The sequence below is a fragment of the Hyperolius riggenbachi genome, chromosome 5 (assembly GCF_040937935.1).
Source record: "Hyperolius riggenbachi isolate aHypRig1 chromosome 5, aHypRig1.pri, whole genome shotgun sequence".
NCBI lineage: Eukaryota > Metazoa > Chordata > Amphibia > Anura > Hyperoliidae > Hyperolius > Hyperolius riggenbachi.
In genome coordinates this window covers 159,800,787-159,823,458 of record NC_090650.1, presented here as the reverse complement: position 1 = coordinate 159,823,458, position 22,672 = coordinate 159,800,787, and the positions used below count along the sequence as shown (strand labels likewise).

General features: G+C 48.8%; 1 protein-coding gene and 1 long non-coding RNA gene across 2 annotated transcripts in view; one reads left to right on the top strand and one right to left on the bottom strand.

Moving 5' to 3' along the window:
• Positions 1-228: 228 nt before the first annotated feature.
• On the bottom strand, positions 229-668 carry LOC137517538 (uncharacterized). The gene is made up of 3 exons (XR_011020560.1): positions 602-668; positions 412-498; positions 229-307 (listed from the first exon to the last, which is right to left on the bottom strand). It is a non-coding gene; the product is annotated as an uncharacterized lncRNA (long non-coding RNA).
• Positions 669-4,990: 4,322 nt separating this feature from the next.
• Positions 4,991-22,672, top strand: part of ELMO1 (engulfment and cell motility 1) — an 818,731-nt gene continuing 801,049 nt past the window's right edge. Inside the window, exon 1 of the mRNA XM_068236401.1 lies at positions 4,991-5,106. The gene's annotated coding sequence lies outside the window, so the exon portion shown is untranslated. The remainder of the gene's footprint in view (positions 5,107-22,672) is intronic.

Sequence of the window (22,672 nt, the reverse complement as noted above, 5' to 3'; positions counted from 1 at the left end):
AGCAACGTAGGACCACATTCATTTTTACCACTTTGGACTCATGAAGCAATGCACTTCTTAGTTGTATGTGTTGTGAATGGTACTATTTTCACAACAGTTCCACTTTAAATATCACGCGCACATCTGGTTAACTGGAATGGTTTTAAAAAAAGGTCACTATGCCATCCAGCATCTCAGGAGCACTTCAGCTCCGTACCTGTTACATATGAACCTCAAGTACAACACTCACCAGTATCTTGTGCTGCACCTTCAGGGATGACATCTTGGCCTTGAAGGTCTTCGGCCGCTGAATCCCCTGCACTCTCGCCTACAAGAATGTATAATGTGAAAGAAGGTCAATATGCTATTCAGTATACCATTATCACGTCAGCTCCGTATATGTTACATATGAACCTCAAGTACAACACTCACCAGTATCTTGTGCAGCACCTGATGGCCCCTCTATGGATTCATGGATGTCATCTTGGCCTTCGGCCATTGAATCTCCTGCACACTCACCTACAAGAATGATAATGTGAAAGTAGGTCAATAGGCCATCCAGCATCTCAGGAACACTTCAGCTCCGTACATGTTACATATGAACCTCAAGTACAACACTCACCAGTATCTTGTGCTGTACCTTCAGGGATGACATCTTGGCCTTGAAGGTCTTCGGCCGCTAAATTCCCCTGCACTCTCGCCTACAAGAATGTATAATATGAAAGAAGGTCAATATGCTATTCAGTATATCATTATCACGTCAGCTACGTATATGTTACATATGAATATAGTGACCAGATTTTTCTGGCCTCAACCTGGCACGGACGTGGCGTGCTAGTGCCGCACACAAAAATGGGAGTGTCCATGACCACTGTGGGAAAGTGGGCATGTCCATGACATGGTGTGGGTGGAGCAAACTAATGTAATTTTGAGGCAGTGGGACAGAGTTTCCTTACAAAACATAGATAGGCAAAGTGACCCTAAAGGTAAGTAGCCAATGTTCACCAAACACATAAAGCAGTGTTCCCAAAATGATGTGGTGAAATGGGTGATTTGCATCTGGATGTCAGTCCATGACATGACTATGTACTCTGTACAAGCGCAGCAGAAGATGCAAGTCCTACATAAATCCATAATAATGATATGGCGGGACATTAGACTTTGACTAGGGCCGGGATTCGAATGTGAGGTCCGCCAAGGACTTGACTACATTCTGTGTGAAGTGCTGCCTTTGATGCCAGTGCTATTTAAATACCGTATTTTTCGGACCATAAGACGCACTTTTTCTCCCTCCAAAATGGGGGGAAAAAGTCACTGCGTCTTATGGTCCGAATGCAACAATTTTGGCCGCATGTCTGCCCCATTCTAAGTCTCCGCCCTATGTCCCAGTCTTCTTTCCCATTTCCCCCATCTGCTGTGCCGAGTCCATGTGTGTTCAGGTGACCCCTGTCTTCTGTCCTGTGTCCGCCCTGCCTCGTGTCCTGGTACGTCCCCCCGTCAGCTGTCCCGTGTCCTGGTGCGTCCCCTCTTCTGTCCCGTGTCCGCCGCCAGATGCCTCGTGTCCTGGTGCGTCTCCCGTCAGCTGTACCGTGTCCTGGTGCGTCCCCTCTTCTGTACTGTGTCCGCCGTCCCCCCCGCTTTCCCCGCGTGGGTCGCTAGGCAACTGGTCAGGCTGTAGCTTACCACATAACGGGGCCGCAATGCAGCTATGAGTAGCGGTGAACCTACATAGGGAAGCCGCTCGGGGGTCCGTGCACGCAAGCCGAAGTCTCTCTCTCTGCCTTCACTTCCGCGTACGTCACTAACGCAGAAGTGAAGGCAGAGAGACTTCGGCTTGCGTGCACGGACCCCCGAGCGGCTTCCCTATGAAGGTTCACCGCTACTCATCGCTGCATTGTGGCCCCGTTATGTGGTAAGCTACAGCCTGACCAGTTGCCTAGCGACCCAAAGCGGAGGGGACGGCGGACACAGGACAGAAGAGGGGACGCACCAGGACACGGTACAGCTGACGGGAGACGCACCAGGACACGAGGCATCTGGCGGCGGACACGGGACAGAAGACAATGAAGGTTCACCGCTACTCATCACAGCAATGTGGCCCCGTTATGTGCTATGCTACCGCCTGCAGGTCCGTTGGGATGCGCTTGGATACTCTGCAACTTTCTCCCAGTCGATGCGGGCTGTGTGCAGTATGGGCTGCGATCGCTGCAGCTGTGGGGATCCGGATGGCTTCTCCTTCCAGCTCCCAGGTACAATCTTTCCCTCACTCCTGAAGGTTACCCCAGCGGCCATAGGTTTGCACTTGATGCAAAGCTATGGCCGAATGATGCCTGAGGACAATGACGTGCTGGGGGGACAGGGGAGGAGTGTCATGTGCAGGGAGAGGGCCGCATCACATGGTGAGGGGACTAGGGACAGATACAGGACAGGGGTGTCATGTGCTCTTTGGGGGGCAGAGTCTCATGCACTGGGGAGGTATATCATGGGGTGAGGGGATGAGGGACATACAGGGCAGGGGTGTCGTTCGCTGTGTGTGTGGGGGGGGGGGTAGGGTGTCATGATGGGGGACAGGGTTACCATGTGCTGGGAGGACATGGTGTTGTGTGCTGGAGGTGCCAAGGGACATGTGTGTCATGTGCTGGGGGGGGCAGGGTGTTATGTGTTGGGATGGACAGAGATGTCATATGCTGTGGGAACAGGGGTGTCATGTGCTGAGGGGATAGGGGTGTGTCGTACTAGGACAGGTGCTGTATTTACAGGGAAAGGGAAGGTGTGTGTACCATTTCAGTGTTTGATGCCACTACACACAGGACTCAAGAAAGGAGACTGGGGGCTCATATAACAAACACAGAACATTTATATCGCGCTTTTCTCCTGGCGGACTCAAAGCGCCAGAGCTGCAGCCACTAGGACGCGCTCTATAGGCAGTAGCAGTGTTAGGGAGTCTTGCCTAAGGTCTCCTACTGAATAGGTGCTGGCTTACTGAACAGGCAGAGCCGAGATTCGAACCCAGGTCTCCTGTGTCAGAGGCAGAGCCCTTAACCATTACACTATCCAGATATAGATATATATATATATATATATATAGATAGATAGATAGATATATAGAGAGATAGAGATATATATATATGTATATATACACAAGGGAGACACAAAAGTTATAAGGGGGACACAGGGACATAATAATCGGGGAGGGAGAAGATGCTCAAGATGTCCCTGGACCATGGACGCACCAGGTTTAGTATATTATTTTTTTCCCTGGTTTTTGTCCTTTAAACCTAGGTGCGTCTTATGGTCCGGTGCGTCTTATGGTCCGAAAAATACGGTACATAATTATATTGTAGGCCATAGACTATGACTATGGTGGTATTACATTGACAGCAAAATCTGCAGAAGCTGCTGATGCTACAGTATTAGCATACCATTTCATAATCATGAGCCCCCAAAATGGCAAATGCTGCAATAATAACCCCAAACTTTAAAATGCACTCTCCTCAAATAATAACTGCAGCAGCCGTTCTCTCTGACACATGAATTGCAATAACCATTACCTCGGACAAATTAAATACAACCTCCTTGACCTCTGACACATGAAATGCAGCAGAAAACAATTACTCAAACTCTGCAAACGCTACATGAGGAAAACATTCCCTCATGCGGCCACAGAGTCTCACACCTGGGACACCCAGCGGCCAAAAGTGGTACATAACCTGGGACACATTGCAGCTTGGGACATGGGACCCTGAACCTGGGACGTGTCCCAGGTAAAATGGGATGTCTGGTCAGGGTACAGATGAACCTCAAGTACAACACTCACCAGTATATTGTGCAGCACCTGATGGCCCCTCTATCGATTCATGGATGTCATCTTGGCCTTCAAGGTCTTCGGCCATTGAATTCCCTGCACTCTCACCTACAAGAATGTATAATGTGAAAGAAGGTTAATATGCCATCCAGAGCATCACACACACACACTTCAATTTCCCTAGCTGCAAATGTCCTCATTTCCACCAACATAAACACAAAAATAATTTTTTTTTAAAATAAACCTGTAGTTGCCGTGACGTCGGAAGCAGCCTCCGCTAACGGGGTGGTGGCATGCCTGTGTCCCACAAAGGCCCCCGTGGACCCAGACGCACCCTCACCTACAGAAATATACAAGAAGAGTGGAAATTATTAATTGAAAACCAGTCTTCACATAAGAACCATAGTAAAAGGCGTGTTACAGTTCTTTTGACATTACAACTACAACAGCTTCATCAATTACCGCCTTCCGAAGCTGATGATGTTTGAGGCCTGTCCGCATCATAGCCCCCAGGAATGCCATGAAGGGCGCTGGTCCTAAGCAACTCCTCATAATCAGTCACATTCAGAGATGCAGGTGGCCCACCACCTGTACCAGTGCTATGAAAAATAATGCAACATACAATTACACATACATTCTAACATTACCACACAAAAAAGGTTTATTGAAAGCCAAAAAACAAAAAAAAAACAATTATAAAACAAAAACCCCGTTGTCTCACTGTCATAGTGATCCAATCTCAAACCTACTACACACATGAAAAATGGCGGCTTCATTTTCATTGCAATTTCAGTGGCAAATTTATCTTTGGCAACATGTTGGGAATTATGTAGCTACCCATCTATCTGCCTATCAATTCAGCATTGTTGAACTAACCACAAGCAGGGTTGCCAACCGTCCGTGAAAGTACGGACTGTCCGTCCAAATGACCCCCAAAATCCTGTGTCCGTCTCTGCCCGTACTTGCTAACAGGCGTCCGTCCAAAATGTTTACTTTTTGCTGCAATGCGCATGCGGCTGTAGAAAACTGCAAATCTCCCGGGCAGCTCAGCTAGGAATCCTCTGTCCCTCCCCTCCAATCACTGACAGCCTTCTGTGAATGGCACCTTTCTCCTGCCAATAAGAAGAGAGGGGCAGCCAAGCCAATCCCACCCCCACGCCTGTCATCTCCTGTTTACAATCCAGGAGAGGGAAGTACGTGGTGATGAGCAGAGACTCCTGGAGCTGCTGGGTGCCGCTGCTGGGTGATCCTATCCTCCCCCAAGCCTCTCTCCTCCAGCATGACACACGGAGCACTGCAGCAGCCACAGCCAGCTGAGCCAGGTAACAAGTGTGTGTGTGGCTAAGCCTCAGGCAGGCTCGCTTACTTAGATGATCATCTGCTGGCTGCACTCTAACGGACTGAATGTTATTGAAGCCAGTGATAAACTGCTTGAAGGGTCAGGAACAGGGTCAGTCAGGGATGGAATGTAAAGGGTGGGAGTCCTGCTGTGGCTGTCTTCCCCCAGCTAAAAGTGGCAAGCAGGCAGCTAGTTTTACCCTCCATTTACTGCATTGCAAAGGCCTGGATCTGACTGAGCTGCCTGCATATGATCATCTGATCACAGTGTAATGCCCCCCATTATCATCTACAATCACACTGTTGAAAATAATGGGATATGAATACCTGTCTTAGTTTCTGCAGAGATAGTTGTCTCACTGTTTGTGCCCCATTCCAATGTAAAATCCTTCTGCTACTCAATGTACTATATGCCCTTCACCTAACACTTTACCATGCCCATGTCTGTCTCACTTTTCCTCCAGTAGTGGCCTCGCCTTTCTGTCCTGTGTGCTATCATCCACCTCTCCTCTCTCCCTCTATCTTCTAGCTGTCACTTTAGACCTCTGCAGGGCAGCATTGTATCTGGCAGACCTCTGTAGAGCACTGTTGTGTGTGGCAGACCGCTGCAGGACAGCATTATGTGTGGTAGACATCTGCGGGGCAGCATTATGTGTGGCAGACCTCTTCAGGGCAGCATTATGTGTGGCAGACCTCTGCGGGGCAGCACTGTGTGTGGCAGACCTCTGCGGGGCAGCATTGTGTGTGGCAGACCTCTGCGGGGCAGCACTGTGTGTGGCAGACCTCTGCGGGGCAGCACTGTGTGTGGCAGACCTCTGCGGGGCAGCACTGTGTGTGGCGGACCTCTGCAGGGCAGCATTATGTGTGGCAGACCTCTGCGGGGCAGCATTGCGTGTGGCGGACCTCTGCGGGGCAGCATTATGTGTGGCAGACCTCTGCGGGGCAGCATTGTGTGCGGCAGACCTCTGCGGGGCAGCACTGTGTGTGGCAGACCTCTGCGGGGCAGCATTGTGTGTGGCAGACCTCTGCGGGGCAGCACTGTGTGTGGCAGACCTCTGCGGGGCAGCATTGTGTGTGGCGGACCTCTGCGGGGCAGCATTGTGTGTGGCGGACCTCTGCGGGGCAGCATTGTGTGCGGCAGACCTCTGCGGGGCAGCATTGTGTGTGGCAGACCTCTGCGGGGCAGCACTGTGTGTGGCAGACATCTGCAGGGCAGCACTGTGTGTGGCACTGGCAGGCTTCTGCAGGGCAGCATCATGTGTAAATTTAGAAGGACGGTTTCACTTTTTATTTATATAGTGTATTTATAAAGCGCCAACATATTACGCAGCGCTGGACATTAATTTAGGTTACAGACAATATTTAGGGGTGACAAACAGCAATATGACAATACAGGAATACAAGAAAACCAGATCACACAGCACAGTATGAGTACCAGGTAATGCTTAGTCAGTCACTGGATGGGAGCATGGAGATTAGGCAAGTCGAGTTCACTCACATCCATAGGATGGGTGTACGGTAATGGAGGTGCATGATCAGGTAAGGGACACAAGGAGGACCCTGCCCGAAGGCTTACTGTCTAGAGGGAGAGGTAGGGACACAAAAGGTAGGGGGCCAGAGTGAAAAGATGAGTTTTGAGGGCCTTCCTGAAGATGCTGAAGGATGAACCTTATGTGGTAATCACCTGCTTCAGCTGTTTCTCTCCTCCTAAAATTCACAAGAAGTTTCTTAAAAAGCCGCTATTGACTCCGCCCCCTGACTCCACCCCCTGTCCGTCCAAACCTTGGGGTGTCCAGATTTTTTGACCATTTTGTCCAGGAAAAATAAGAAATTGGGTTGGCAACCCTGACCACAAGAGATCCAGAAGACAATGCACCACAGATAATGAACACTCTCTACCAGTACTTTACAGACAATAATATTATTAACACACATCTAATGCCGGCCATACACGGTGTCGAGGGAGTATCATCAATTGAGCATGATGGCTCGATTGATAATCTCCGACGTGTGCCATACCCTGCCAGATTGATACTGCTCTCAATACCAGCAAGGAGGACAATGGAGAGACACAAGTGGGTCATTAGCCACTCCCACGGGGAAAAGCGGCAATTGATCCGGACGCACTAGTGGGGATGCGGCAGCATCGAGCGGCGCCCTCAATTCAACACATAAAATGTGCCGTGTATGGCCAACATAACAGAGCATGTAACAAAAAGTCAGTGCAATTTGTATGTTGTGTACTAGGCATTACACCTTTAAATCCACTGGGCTGGAGCAAAGTTGCAAAATCAGGTGTGACTGAAGACACAATATTAAGTGCATGCTGAATTTTTGTGTGTGATTCAGACAATACTGCAGTCTTAAAGTTCTGCAGAAGTCATCTAAATGGTATTGTTGATAGGCCATGATAGGCAAGCAATTGCTATTGTTTAAACACCAAGAAATATGGCCGCATGCATAACCCTCTTGCTTCGTTTGCCCTTTAAAAGGCAACATCTATATCACTGTCAGTGTATGTTTGCAATCCATGTAAAGGTGAACTGAAGTGAGAGTGATATTGTGGCTGACATATTTATATATTTGACAAAAATGCAAGTGGAGTGGGTATTCTTCAGAACTTTGGGCCTGCAGTACTATCTGAATCACACCAGGAGTAAGCATGCAGCCACTCAACACAGGAAAGCATTAAAAAAGGGAAAAAAAAAACATGATGCTTGTTCAGGGTTTAAAGCAACAAGCATACAAGCCATAGGATCACAAGGACTGCCTGGCAACTAGCATTAAGTAATAACTTAAAAAAAACAAAAACCGAAAAAACAAATGCAATTGCAGATACAGTTGTGGCCTAATATGAGTAGCCACATCACTCCAACTTCAGTTGTGCATTATAATACATTTGCTCATGCATATGTGAATACAATTACATTATGTAAGATAAATATACACACTTACGCATATTGTCGCAACCGGCTGAGCTTCTGCCGCAGCTTTCTTTTGATGTCAGCAAAGCGCTTACGGCATTGCTCTGCTGATCGCTGCTCATGTGCCACATCCCGCACAGAATCGCGAATGATCCCCCAGAGCGCTTTTTTGGTCTTCATATCCGTCTTCCCAGACCGCTCACCATACAGCTCTGCATAATGGGGGAGCACCTCCTGCACAAGCACCAGATTCTCCCCCTCTGAGAACCTTTTGGCCCTTACCCGGGATTGTCTGGTGCTTGGCCGCTGCGACGTCCTTTGGCTGCCTGAAGTATGAGGCTGAGGGCTGGGACTGTGCTGGCGGTGAGTGGCAGGTGGAGGATTCCAGCTGGGGCTGCGGCGTCGGGGACTCCGACTACGGACACCGCCACGAGCCTGGCCAGTGGTCTGAGTGCGGCCAACACTCGGAGCCTGGCCAGCGCTCTGAGTGCGGCCAACACTCTGAGCCTGGCCAGCACGCTGAGTGCGGCCACCACTCTGAGCCTGGGCAGCGTTCTGAGTGCGGCCAACACTCTGAGCCTGGCCAGCGCTCTGAGTGCGGCCACCACTCTGAGCCTGGGCAGCGCTCTGAGTGCGGCCACCACTCTGAGCCTGGGCAGCGCTCTGAGTGCGGCCAACACTCTGAGCCTGGGCAGCGCTCTGAGTGCGGCCAACACTCTGAGCCTGCCCAGCACTCTGAGTGCGGCCAACATGCCCATGTGCAGAGGCACTCGGGGTCACTGACTGAGTGGCAAGCACTCTCCCACTCCTCCGCCATTCCTTGCTCCTGTCTCTCTCCATCTCTACCCACAAACCCCCCCCCCCCCCCCCTCAAAACTAACCTTTTATACTCACATTAAACAAAACAATAGCAAACAGCAGCTAAATTCACTACACCTGCGCGCATAATGATTTGCGCGCGCAAACTATGGACACAGGAAGTTAACTGTCACATTCTATCTACTTAATGCGCGAAACGCCGAAGACCAGCGTTCGCGGGCGCGTTGCAAAGCTTTTTGCGCGCGAGAAACTTTGCGCGCACTACGATCTCGCAGATCTGCTTATCGCGCGACTTTGCGCGCGCTAACACCTAGCGCGGGATAACTGCGTTAGCACCGCTTTGTGAATCGAGCCCATTGTGTTATTATAACTAAGGAAGTGACGCAGGTGGAAACCTGTGCCAGCAGGGAGATTATGAATGGGATCATTCTTCCCATTCATAAATTTAACGATCAGGCGGCAGAAACCGGCAGAAGATAGCACGGCAGCTGTATTTAAAGAATAAACAGTTTCTGAACAAAACAGTGCTTATTCTCGGTGGACATGTACAGATTGGCACACGGGACTTTTGTCCCCTGCAGCCAATCCCCCCTGCTCCCAGCAGCTGCGCGATCGCCTGCAAACCCGTCAAACTGCAGGGACTAGAGCGTCCCTGCGGCTCTAGCAGCTGCCACTGCGGACGTAAATGGTACGCGCGGCATAAATGTTTAAGTAACAGAAAGAAGGCCAGAATTGCTTTTGCTTTGTATCTATGGACTCTCCATGATGAGGAAAAGCCAAAAAGGAAGCGGTGAAAAAATTGGCTAGTAGAGAAAGAGAAATATTCTTATGTGTCACTGCTAAGAGAATTAAAGGAGAATAATCCAGAGGATTTTCATAATTATTTGCGAATGGATAATGCAACTTTTCAGTTGTTGTTGCAGAAGATTAAACCGATAATTGATAAAATAAAAAAAATAAAAAAAACACATAGTGGGAGCCATGCATCATGGCTAAAGTTTTAATTCAGTCATAGCCCATGGGCAATACTATAAATAGGAGACACCGAGAGCCCAATATAGTGTAGTATGTATTGGAAACCGTGGATAAATGTAAGTGTGAGATGAATATACTCACAAACATGGGTTACCTCTTAGGCAACCACTGTAGATGCAGGTGAGGAGATTAGACCTGTCCTCACTCAGGATTAAGATGTCGCTCTCTGTAGATCAGGAATGTAGGGGTAGGTCACCCCCCCACCAGGGGTGGACACAGTATTATCGTAAGAGAACAGAGGCGCCAGCAGGATAAAAGGTAATAAAAATTTTAAAATTTGCTAGGAGGCATTGGTGGACTTACCCCCGGAAAGCAGACTCAAAATACTGTCTGAATTAAACATTAAAGCTTTATGGAGATGAAGATTTCATTTTTCAGCACGACCTGGCAAATGCTCACAGTGCCAAAACCACTGGTAAATGGTTTACTGACCATGGTATTACTGTGCTCAATTGGCATGCCAACTCTCCTGACCTGAACCCCATAGAGAATCTGTGGGATATTGTGAAGAGAAAGTTGAGAGACGCAAGACCCAACACTCTGGATGAGCTTAAGGCCGCTATCGAAGCATCCTGGGCCTCCATAACACCTGAGCAGTGCCACAGGCTGATTGCCTCCATGCCACGCCGCATTGAAGCAGTCATTTCTACAAAAGGATTCCCGACCAAGTATTGAGTGCATAACTGAACATAATTATTTGAAGGTTGACTTTTTTTGTTTTAAAAACGCTTTTCTCTTATTGGTCGGATGAAATATGCTAATTTTTTGAGATAGGAAATTTGGGTTTTCATGAGCTGCAAGCCAAAATCATCAATATTAAAACAATAAAAGGCTTTAACTACTTGCGTTGTGTGTATTTGAATCTAAAATATATGAAAGTCTAATGTTTATCAGTACATTACAGAAAATAATGAACTTTATCACAATATGCTAATTTTTAGAGAAGATCCTGTAGGTAGCCAGATGACTTCCCTAATCCCTCCTTTTCTAACCCCACCTTTCAGTATAGGTAGCCAGCTTGCCTTCACATCACAGCAGCCATCAGTGTCACTTATTTCTCTACTTGTCTCGAGTCCAGAAGCTTCCTCTTCTCCTCAGTCTCCAATGCTGCTCAAATCCATATCCGCCGGCCACAATGCAAACATGCACAGAGAGCAAGGTGTCTGCTGCACAGGCGGCTAGCAGCAGAGTACAATTAAGCACTAGCCTGATCTCCCTGCATTGCAACATTTGCAAGCTTGCAAATTCTGCATCATTTTAGCCTGCTGCTTTGGTGCCCTTGCTCCTGTGGTGCCCTAGGCCATGGCCTAAGAGGCCTAGGCCTAAATCCAACCCGGGTGACAGTCAGACTCTGTACTGCAGCAGCTGCTAGTAGTTAGGTCCTGTGTCTTTGTGTGCTGTGCACAGACCAGGCCTGCTGCTTGCCTGCTATTAGCCTTAGCTACAGTATAGGTTAGGGAACAGGATTACTGTGTAGTTAGTACTGCAGTGCTAGTTAGTTGTTAGAGTAGTACTGTGTTAGCTTACTACAGATTACTGCAGTGCTGCTGTGCTGAGCAGTGTCAGTGTGACAGTTAGACAGTTAGGGCTTGATTCACTAACTGGCGCTAAGCCGGTTAGTGTGCCCTAAGTGTTAGTGGGCGCAAACCACGGCGTTAGGTGGTTTGCGCCCACAGTTGAAATAATCCCGCTCACTGCGTGCGCAGCATGGGTATTAGTGCGCATTGCTGGCCCTTAAAAGTCGCACCTAATGCGACAAAAATTACATATTGGGTGCCCATTAAGCAACGCTATGATGCGGCACTTCAGGGGCACCCGATGCGTCATTTTAGTTGCGTCGGGCAGGGGCGTAGCAATAGGGGTTGCAGAGGTAGCGACCGCATCGGGGCCCTTGGGCCAGAGGGGCCCCGAAGGGCCCTTCCTCAATTACAGTATTAGCTCTCCATTGGTCCTGTGCTCATAATAATCACTTCTATAGGTGCTTTGAATAGTGGTAATCATTAACAAAGTGTTCCCCATCCCCTTCTTGCACCTCTGACACTGTGGTTGCCATTGGCAGATTTTGGTGTGCCGTATCAATTGTTATGTATAGAGTGCTTGGGGGGCCCCATTGTAAAACTTGCATCGGGGCCCACAGCTCCTTAGCTACGCCACTGGCGTCGGGTGCGACTTTTAAGGGCCAGCAGGTACAACGTTATCGTCGCACCGCGCACTAATATCGGCGCACCCGTGCAAAGTAGGTTTGCGCACACTAGCGGCCAAAAAGGGCTTTTCACACCGGCGCTAACACTTAGCGCCGGTTAGTGAATCAAGCCCTTAGTGTGCACTGTCTTCTACTCTGCTGTCTGTTACTCCACCCCTAAGTCCAACCCCGATTTTAATAAAGTACAAGTACCCCACATCATCTGGTTGAAGCAAGCTGGCACTGGCAGTGGTCAAACTCAGAGCACCAGAACCCTCTCTGCCACTCCTGCCGACACTGAGGCCTGTTCAGGCAGCCAGTCCTCTGTGGCCTCCTCTGGTCCCTCCACTGCTTCATGTGCAAGGAAAAAAATGCCGCCACATCCTGTTGGGCGAGTCTTTCCCTGTTGTTGGCAAGAGGGGGACATGAAGTGGCTGGGAATCACTATGTCTGCCTTACCACCCTTTACCACCACCACCACAACCTCATGGCTCCTCCTGATTGTAAACAATTACTAACTAAGTTGCCTGGTTCACAATTTTTTTACAGCCGTGGTACCAACACTATGTGCCACGTACACGTACCACATATACGTACCACGCCCGGCATGCTCCTTGCACACGTTACACCTACTGCTGCTGCATTGCCCTGCTCCTGCTGCCTGTGCTGCTCCCACCACCAGGGTGCCACAGGCCACTGCTGCTGTGCTGATACCACCTATATTTAACCCAAAACACAATTGCTGTGTAATTTTTTTGAGGTGTCTGGGCTGAAAACTGTGATGTCCCAGTTGTGCGGTTGGACTTTGAACACAATGTGGGCTGCACGACCGGTGTCTGAAACCTAGTCCTGATGTTAATTTACAGCCATTTTTTTTGTATTTTAACTCCCCACATAATCAATTTGTGTTTCTCTTTAAAAAAGTGCTCGATCCTCTGCAATCTGGTTTTCGCACAGCCAATTCTACAGAAACAGCCCTCACCAAAGTGGTCAATGACCTTGCCCTTGCCAAAGCCGAAGGTAAATACTCCATCCTGCTCCTCCTGGACCTCTCCTTGGCATTTGACACTGTCAACCACTCCCTCCTCCTCCACTCCCTGCAGTTAATGGGCATTCAGGACCTAGCCTTAGCCTGGATCTCCTCCTACCTCTCCAACCGCTCCTTCACAACATTTTTCAATGGATCCTCATCCACTCCTACACCCCTCTCAGTTGGTGTTCCTCAAAGTTCCGTCCTAGGACCACTACTGTTCTCACTCTATACTGCCTCAATTGGCAAAATCAACTCCTCCATGGGTTTCAATTATCACCTGTATGCCGATGACACCCAGATAAACCTCCACACCCCAGATCTCTTCTCCTCTACCACAGACAAAGTCTCCGCCTGCCTCACATCCATTTCCTCCTGGATGGCCGCCAGGTACCTGAAGCTTAATTTGGACCAGACTGAGCTTCTAATATTCCCAACCCGCACAGCTGCACCCCTCCCAGATCTGCACTATCGAAAATACTACCATCCGCCCTACCTCCCAAGCCCGCTGTCTAGGCTTTACCCTGGACTCTGAACTTTCCTTTACACCCCACATCCAAGGTATTGCCAGATCCTGCAACTTCCACCTCCGCAACATCTCCAAGATCCTGTCCTACCTGTCCCCTGACACCACTAAACTCCTTATCCACGCCCTTGTCATCTTACGCCTAGACTACTGCAATTCTCTTTTGTCTGGCCTCCCCTCTAACCGTACTGCCCCACTTCAATTGGTAATGAATGTGGCAGCCAGACTGATACATTCTTCTCAGTGCAGTGCCTCTACAACTCCGCTCTGTAAAGCCCTACACTGGCTCACCATCAGCTTTAGGATCAATTTCAAAATACTGTGCTTGGCCTACAAATCAGTGCACAAAACCTGCCCAACCTACATCTCTGATCTGGTCCACAGGCACATACCAGCCCGCCCCCTCCGATCCTCCAATGACCTGCGCCTAGTCGCACCACGCATATCTCAGTCACATGCACGATTGCAGGACTTCACCAGGGCTGCCCCTACTCTCTGGAACTCGCTCCCACCAGCCATCAGACTCGCCCCCACCCCCTTAATACCTTCAAACAAGCTCTCAAGACTCACCTTTTTATGCTCGCATACCCCCCTACACCAGCACCATAATATATTCTGTTGATGCACCTATTGTCTCCACCCCCACCCTTTAGATTGTAAGCCTCTGGCAGGGCCCTCCCCCCTAGTGTCTCCAGCTTGATTATGCAAACTTACTGACAATCACCCCTCTCGTGGACTAGAACAGTCTCTGTTTTGACCTCTGACACTGTATTGTTATCAAATCATTTGCATGATCTTGTTTTGTTGTGAGTTTCCTGTATGTTCTACCTTGTATGTTAACCCATTTATCTATTGTGCAGCACTGCGTAATATGTTGGCGCTTTATAAATACAATAAATAATAATAATAATCATTTACCCTAAAAAAACGCTTTGGAAGCAATTTAAAGGCCACTTCCGGTTTTCTATCCAGATATCTGAAAAAGTTCAGATCTCCCGGATTATGCGTTCGGATATCCGCATGTACACGGATACCAGAATGTTCGGATTCGGATATCCGATCCGGATATCTGGGTATCCGGATCCAAATCAATTCGGATTTTAAAAAGGGGGTATCCGAGCATCCCTGCCTTTGAGCACAAGGGACAGGAAAAGTATTCAGTTAGAGCCACAGGTCAGAAAACAAAATGTAAGACATGCCTCAAGGAAAAGGTTTCAGTCATAGCCCATGGCCAATACTGGTCAGTGTATGCCACTATACAGTATGGCCCGTTGCTGTAACTCAATTTGATCACAAACAAGATCATACCTGAAACACTGAGACAGTACAAGTCCACACAATATCAAACATTATCATACCTGTCTTTCTGGTATATATATAAATATATATATATATATATATAATATGTATACACAAGGATGCTCATCCGGATATCCAGGTTACCCGGATATCCGACCATTTTTACCCTATCCGGTCGGATCCGGATTCCAGATAGTTGGGCAGAGATCCGGATAGTTTCATGGTTGACCCGGATATCCGCGGATTTCTCCCAGATATCCGGATCCGGATTACAAGTTCAATAGCAAAACGGACAACCACGACACACACACACTCCTCTCTCTCTCTCTCTCTCTCTCTCTCTCTCTCTCTCTCTCTTCTCTCTCTCTCTTCTCTCTCTCTCTCTCTCTCTCTTCTTCTCTCTCTCTCTCTCTCTCTCTCTCTCTCTCTCTCTCTCTCTCTCTCTCTCTCGGATTTGTAGGATGTCAAAAGCCAGCTTACATGCAATGGCTAGGAATCAAACCCAGGTCCACTGCTTGGAAGGCAGTTATGCTCACCACTATAACACCAACACTACATACTGACCCAGCCTAGCATGTACCATTGTGATATACCCAAGAGAAAAATGAGCTTGCTTATTTGCCTAATTTGCTAGATGAAAGCAGTGGGACACATGGTGAAACTGCTTACAAGATTAAATTCAAGACTTCAGAATCAGAAAGATCATGTGCCCCCCTGGATGATGATGCTGGTGTAACACACACAGCAAAGGACAGCAATTTGAAGTCTGGAAGATTCCAGGGCAAGGGTGGGATGGATGAAAAGCTAGGTGGCCATGCAACCCTTCTTGCTAGGGATGGCCTTGCATTTTGTGCTCAACAGTTGTCCAAAGAAAACCCCAGATAGCCATTTAGCAGCATTGACCTATACACAGTCCTTGTTGTGGCACAATTGGTTAGTGTATTTGACTGTTAACCGAAAGGTTGGTGGTTCAAGCCCACCCAGGGACGGCCTTGCATTTTGTGCTCAACAGTTGTCCGAAGAAAATCCCAGATAGCCATTTAGCAGCCTTGACCTATACACAGTCCTTGTTGTGGCACAATTGGTTAGTGCATTTGGTTGTTAATCGAAAGGTTGGTGGTTCAAGCCCACCCAGGGATGGCCTTGCATTTTGTGCTCAACAGTTGTCCAAAGAAAACCCCAGATAGCCATTTAGCCATTTTACTTACAACAAAGCATTCCCTTTGTGGCAGCAGAGTGGTGCAGTGGAAGTGTGCTGGGCCCATAACCTAGAGGTTGATTATCAAAACCATCCTCTGCTAGTTATGATTTCATTTTTGCACCTCGCTTTATCGCATGGGCAAATTGGTTTCCATAGCGTTGTAAGAGAAAGTGTAATAAGGGCCCTGCCGTAACATAGATATTACGGTAGCTAAGACTACTCCTGGGCCTTTCTTGTAGTTGAAGAGATGAGTGAAATGGCTGGCTTCAGCCTGTAATGTTAGTTGACCTGGATTTGATTCCCAGCCACTGGTGGTATAGTGGTGAGCATAGCTGCCTTCTAAACAGTGGACCTGGGTTCGATTCCTGGCCAAGGTAGACAAGACAAGACAAATAACATTTATATCGCGCTTTTCTCCTGGCGGACTCAAAGCGCCAGAGCTGCTGCCACTAGGACACGCTCTATAGGCAGTAGCAGTGTTAGGGAGACTTGCCTAAGGTCTCCTACTGAATAGGTGCTGGCTTACTAAACAGGCAGAGCCGAGATTCGAACCCTGGTCTCCTGTGTCAGAGGCAGAGCCCTTAACCATTACACCATCCAGCCACAGAAGGTATTTAAGCATGCTTTTGACATCCTACAAATCCCTGGAAGACAAGATCCTCCTCCAGAGGAGGGGGCAGGAGCAGAGGTGGGTAAGAGGAGATGATTTTAAATCATTTTAAAAGGCACTTCCAGTTTTTCTATCCGGATACCCGAATAGGTCGGGTACCCGCGGATAATGCGGCCGGATATCTGAGTTCACTCGGATATCTGAAAGGTCGGATCTAGATATCCGACCTGGATCCGGATATCTGGGTACCCGGATCCGGATCCGGTCGGGTTTTAAAAAGTACTACCCGAGCAACCCTGGTCCTGGGTTAGCGGAAGTCAGTCTGTCGGCGTGGCTGGAGGAGGATGCAAATCTCACCAATTTCTCCACAAGGGCCTTCTGGTATTCTTGCATTTTTACCTGTCTGACACTTTCTTCAATCAATGTTGGAAAATGTTCTTTGTACCATGGATCCAGAAGGGTATAAACCCAATACACCACGTCCGCCAGAATTCGGACAATGTGCGGGTCGCGTTCAATGCAGCCTAACATGAACTGAGCCATGTGTGCCAGAGTCCCAACAGGTTGCTTGTCATCATCATCATGTTCTGTGCTTGCTTGTGATGCACCATCACCAGCATCATGCCCACCTTCTTCCTCGTCTTCTCCTGCCCATTCCCGCTGAATTGTGGAAGTCAAACGTGCACGGCCATGTCCCTCGGCAGTGGAGGCATCCATGTCCTGCTCCAACTCCAGCTGTTCCTCGTCCTCTTCATCATACAAGGAACCAGCAGTTACTGAGGCAGATTGCCTGATGTGGATAATATCACGCTGTGCGGTGTCCTCTCTGAATTCCTCCTCTTCCATCCTGATTGCGTCTACCTTGATCTTCAACATTGATTTCTTCAGTAAATACAGCAGTGGTATTGTAATGCTGACCAATGAGTTATCACCACTCACAAGCAACAAGGATTGCTCAAAATTTTGGAGGACTTCGCAGAGGTCCAACATGGTGACCCATTCTGAACCACAGAAGTTTGGCAGCTGACTGCCTCGGTACTGCTCCATCAGGTACTGGACTACTGAACTCTTCTGCTCGCAAAGGCGTGCTAACATGTGCAGGGTCAAATTCCAGCGCATGGGGACATCACACACCAAGCGATGGTTGGGTGGACTGTATCACTGCTGCAACTTGGTGAGTGTGGCCAAAGCGGTACTGGATTCGCGAAAATGCTTTGCCACTCGTCGCACCTTCTGCAGAAGATCCGCCACGTCTGGGTATGTCCTCAGGAACCAGGTTCAGAACGTGTGTGTTATGATCATGTCTGCAGCGTTTACTGCTGGCTGCAGTGGTATTGTAACCCAAGCAGTTCTGATGTCATTACATACATTTTCTTACATAGTTTGGTTTGCACTTAAACTAGTTGCTGATTCCATCTGCAGTCGCTCTGAAGTTAATGACAGTTTAATATGCTTTTGTGTAAACAAACATTGTCTGCTGCTATGGAGGGGCAATCCCTTTCCTGCAGGCTGCATATCATTGTCTGCCTTTTCCTGCTGCCAGCCTATGATTAATTACCATTCACTTGTGTGGGAATCTGCAGGTCTGCTCCCATTGGATGACCTCAGTATAAAGAACTGCTTCCTGCAATGCTTGATGGGCTACCATAGTCTCAGATTCAGTCTGTTACTCTGCTCGTGCCCCACCTCGTTCCTGGTCCGTGTGGATTGCGCTGACTCCTGCGAAGGGGTCAGCGAGTCCTCCTAGTTCTGCTCTTGTTCTAGAAGTTGTTACTTTGCTTGTCTTGTGTCATATATTGGTTCATCGCCAATATATACGCATACTTGCATGTTTATTATTTTCCTTGTATTCGTGTTACGTTGATACATCAGTGTCGCTGATATATACGTACACGAACTGTTTATATCCTGTGTTCCGTTAGTCAGCGTTCCAGCACGCTGAGCTAGTTATCCTGTTCCTGGTCCTGTTTGTGGATTGCGTTCATCTCTGCGAAGAGATAGCGAATCCTTCTGAGTCCTGTTCCCTGTATTACTCCAGTCTTAGTCAGAGTTCCTGCTTATGTCATATATTGGTTCATTGCTGATATATACATATGTTAGTCAGACGTTACAAATAGTTTCATTGATAGCTGTAATTGTAATACGCTAGGAAATCATACTTATTGTATATTTATCTGTGTTACGTTCATCTATCTTGATCCTGCTATTTCCTGACTATCCTGTCCTGTCTTTGTGAGGCACGCCATTGCTGCAAACGCATTGGCTACCTCATTCCAGTCTGTTTTATTGTGGACGCTTGCTGTCACTAAGTAGTGGCTAGTTAAGCAAGCGTTCATTCTGTCTACCTGTCCTGATCTCCTCAGTCCTGGTTTATGCGCTCAGCGCTACTTTGCGCTGAGACGTTATTACGAAAGTGTTGTTTGTGGCTGTTCGGATCTGCACCGGCTCTGTGCACCACAATCTCCTATTGGAGTCAGTCCTCTCCTCCACTAAACTGGGGATATCCTGATCCCTTGTGCTGGTGTGTGTACCTCCTTCACGTCAGCTTATGTGTTGTATGCTGACTGTGGAGATTACACCTCCAAGCTTAACAGTGTGCCAGGCAAGGGATGTGTCTCAGCTTTGCCAACTGTAACGCTAATGAGATTGCTCCCATTATCACACACAACCAGGCCTGGTTCCAGGTCCAGTGGTGCCAGCCACAAGTGGGTCTGTTCCTGTATTCCCTTCCAAATTTCAGCACCTGTGTGCTGCTTATCTCCAAGGCAGATCAGCTTTAATAAGACCTGCTGACGCATGGCAACAGCTGTGCTGCACTGCTTCCACGCACCAATTGTTGAGTTAGCGCTGCCAGAGGAGGTAGAGTTTGGAGAGGCGGTGGAGGAGAAGGAGCCAGAGAGGTAGGTGCTGTCAACTCGTAGGGACGCAGGTCCGGCTATTTGAAGTGTTGGCAAAACCTGTGCCAAAGCGGGTGAGGAGTCGCTCCCAGGCTCCACAAGGTTCACCCAGTGCGCCGTAAGGGAGATGTACCGACCCTGGCAAAGCGCACTCGTCCACGTGTCAATGGTGAGGTGAACCTTGCAGGCAACTGCATTTTTCAGGCTTTGGGTGAGGTTTGCAACCACGTGCTCCTGTAATGCTGGCACGGCACAGCGCGCAAAGTAGTGGTGGCTGGGAACCACGTAACATGGTATGGCCATCGACATCATGGATTTGAAGCTCTCTGTCTCCACCACTCTATATGGCAGCATTTCGCAGGCAAGGAATTTGGCTATGCTGGCTGTTAGTGCCATGGCCCGGGGGTCGTTTGCTGGCAATTTTCTCCTGCGCTCCAACATCTCCGGGACAGACAACTGAACAGTAGGCTCGCACACTGAAGGGCAGTTGGTTGTTGTCGTCGATGACTGGGAACAGTCAAGAGCACTACTGCTGCGACTGACATTGGGTACTGATGGTTGGCCAACACGTAATGGCTGGGCTGCTGAGGAGGGTCTGGTGTCCAAAACGGAGGCAGTGTTGCTGGGCGCTGGAAGCGAGCCGGTACTCTGGCCTTGTGTGTCTGCCCACAGATTGCGATGTTTGGCTTCCATGTGCCGGCGCATGCTGGTGGTGGTGAGGTTGTTGAGATTTTTTCCCCTGCTCATTGTGGTCCTGCACACCTTGCAAACCACCTTGGTTACATCCTCCCTGCTGTCTTCAAAAAAAGACCAGACTTTTGAAAACCTACTTCTTTGCTGGGGAGTTTGGCGCATGCCTCTTTTGCGTCTTACTTGTGCGCTGTGTCGATATTCCCTGAATACTTTGTGGCACAACGCGAACTCTTGCAGCAGTGGGTTCTTCAGATGACTCATCTGTAGTGCTATGCCGATGGCGATGGCCTGCTTCCCGTGTTGGGTCTGCAAACTCATCGTCCGTAACCTCCTCTTCCATCTCATGTGTGTGCACTGGAGTACAGCTCCCACTCAGAACAACCTCTGCGCACCTCAATCCCATCTTTTCCTCATCTTGGCAGACCTCCTGCGATTCAAATTCCTGCGCTCATTGCAAGATTTGGGTGTCTTCATCCTCGCTTTGCCTTTCAGTAATTGGTGCATTTTCAGCATCCACTGCTTGTGAATCCAGGCACAAGATTTGTGGCTGTTCCATTGACCTTTCACAGATGCAAGGTTGCACATCTGGGGGGGGGGAGAATAGGTCCTGCGAATATCCCATTGTGTCGTGGAACAATTGGTCGGACTCGGTATGTGACCATTGTGTGCATAGTGTACCTGCCGGTTGTGTCACGTTTGTGCCCACTGGCTCATTGTAACTGACAGAGGACCTCATGCCTGACAAGGATGGACTGGTACTTAACCCGCTTCTGGACGCTTGAGAGGTCAACCAATCAACTACCTGGTCCCGTTCTTTTGGATTATTGAGGGTTGTTTTTTGCCCGTACAAGATGGGCGGTATTGAGTGGGTTTTCTTTGATTCACAAACACGACCTCTACGTGAACTGTCAGTTCCCCTACCCCTCCCTCTTTCACTGGATTTCTTCATAGTTGTAATGATCTGCTCTGCTGTCTGCACAGGCAGACAGCTTTTTGACCATTTTATAGGTCTGAGTGCTGCAGGTCCCTGGAAAGGAGACCTGTCTTCACTCTGCAACTTGCTGAGCTGCTGCTCTGGTGAGGAATTTGCATCCACGTGGCATGCAAATTGCTTAGCTGCTTCCTTTGATGGCTTCCAGTATAAATACCATTTCCTCCCAGAATTCCTGGCTGGTCATGATGGTGTAAGAGAATGCGGAAAAGCCGCCGCGTGTACTGGCGGCAAGGCGGCTGATTCCGCGTCCAGTGCGGCGGTTTGTCCGCAGCAGCATGCGTCCAGTGCGGCGGTTTGTCCGCAGCAGCATGCGTCCAGCGCGGCGGTTTCTCCACAGCAGCATGCGTCTGGTGTGGCTGGGTCTGTTAGTTCACATAGGCTGAGGAATACGCGCGCGCGCGCTGAGAAGCAGAGCCTTTATGTCAAACGGAGAGGGATCAGCTGATCAGGCAGGTCAGCTGATCTCAAGGCAGCTGACAATTGGTTGATCACATAGGGGTGGCGCTAGAGAGCCCTGCTCTATATATAGTTACTGCTGGTCACTTTCAGGTTGTCTGCCGTTGTGAACACTTATGTGGAAGCACTCAGACCTTAGTCAGATCCAACAGTGTGTTAGAACCAGGAGGACCTGGGAATTCACACTGAGCCAGATTACTTCTGTTTGTTATTGTGTTATCATCCTGTTATACCTCAGACTAGTTCCAGGGTGTCGAGACCACGGACCTCACACCCAGACTAGGGACTCTGTGTTACCATTCTGTTATACTCCAGACTAGTTCCAGGGTGTCGAGACCACGGACCTCACACCCAAGATTAGGGACTCTGTGTTACCATTCTGTTATACTCCAGACTAATTCCAGGGTGTCTGTTAGGCTGGTGGTGTATTCTCCACAGTCAGCACGTGATGCATAAGCTGACGTGAAGGGGGTACACCGACCAGCACAAGGAATCAGGATATCCCCAGTTTAGTGGAGGAGAGGACTGACTCCAATAGGAGATTATGGCGCACAGAGCCGGTACAGATCCGAACAGCAACAAACAATACTTTCGTGATAACGTCTCAGCGCAAAGTAGCGCTGAGCGCATAAACCAGAACTGAGGAGATCAGGGCAGGAAGACCGAATGAACGCTTGCTGAACTAGCCACTACTTAGTGACAGCAAGCGTCCACAACAAGACAGATTGGAATGAGGCAGCCACTGCGTAGCAGCGATGGCGTGCCTCACAAAGACAGGACAGGATAGTCAGGAAATAGCAGGATCAAGATAGATGAACGTAACACAGATAAATATACAATAAGTATGATTTCCTAGCGTATTACAATTACAGCTATCAATGAAA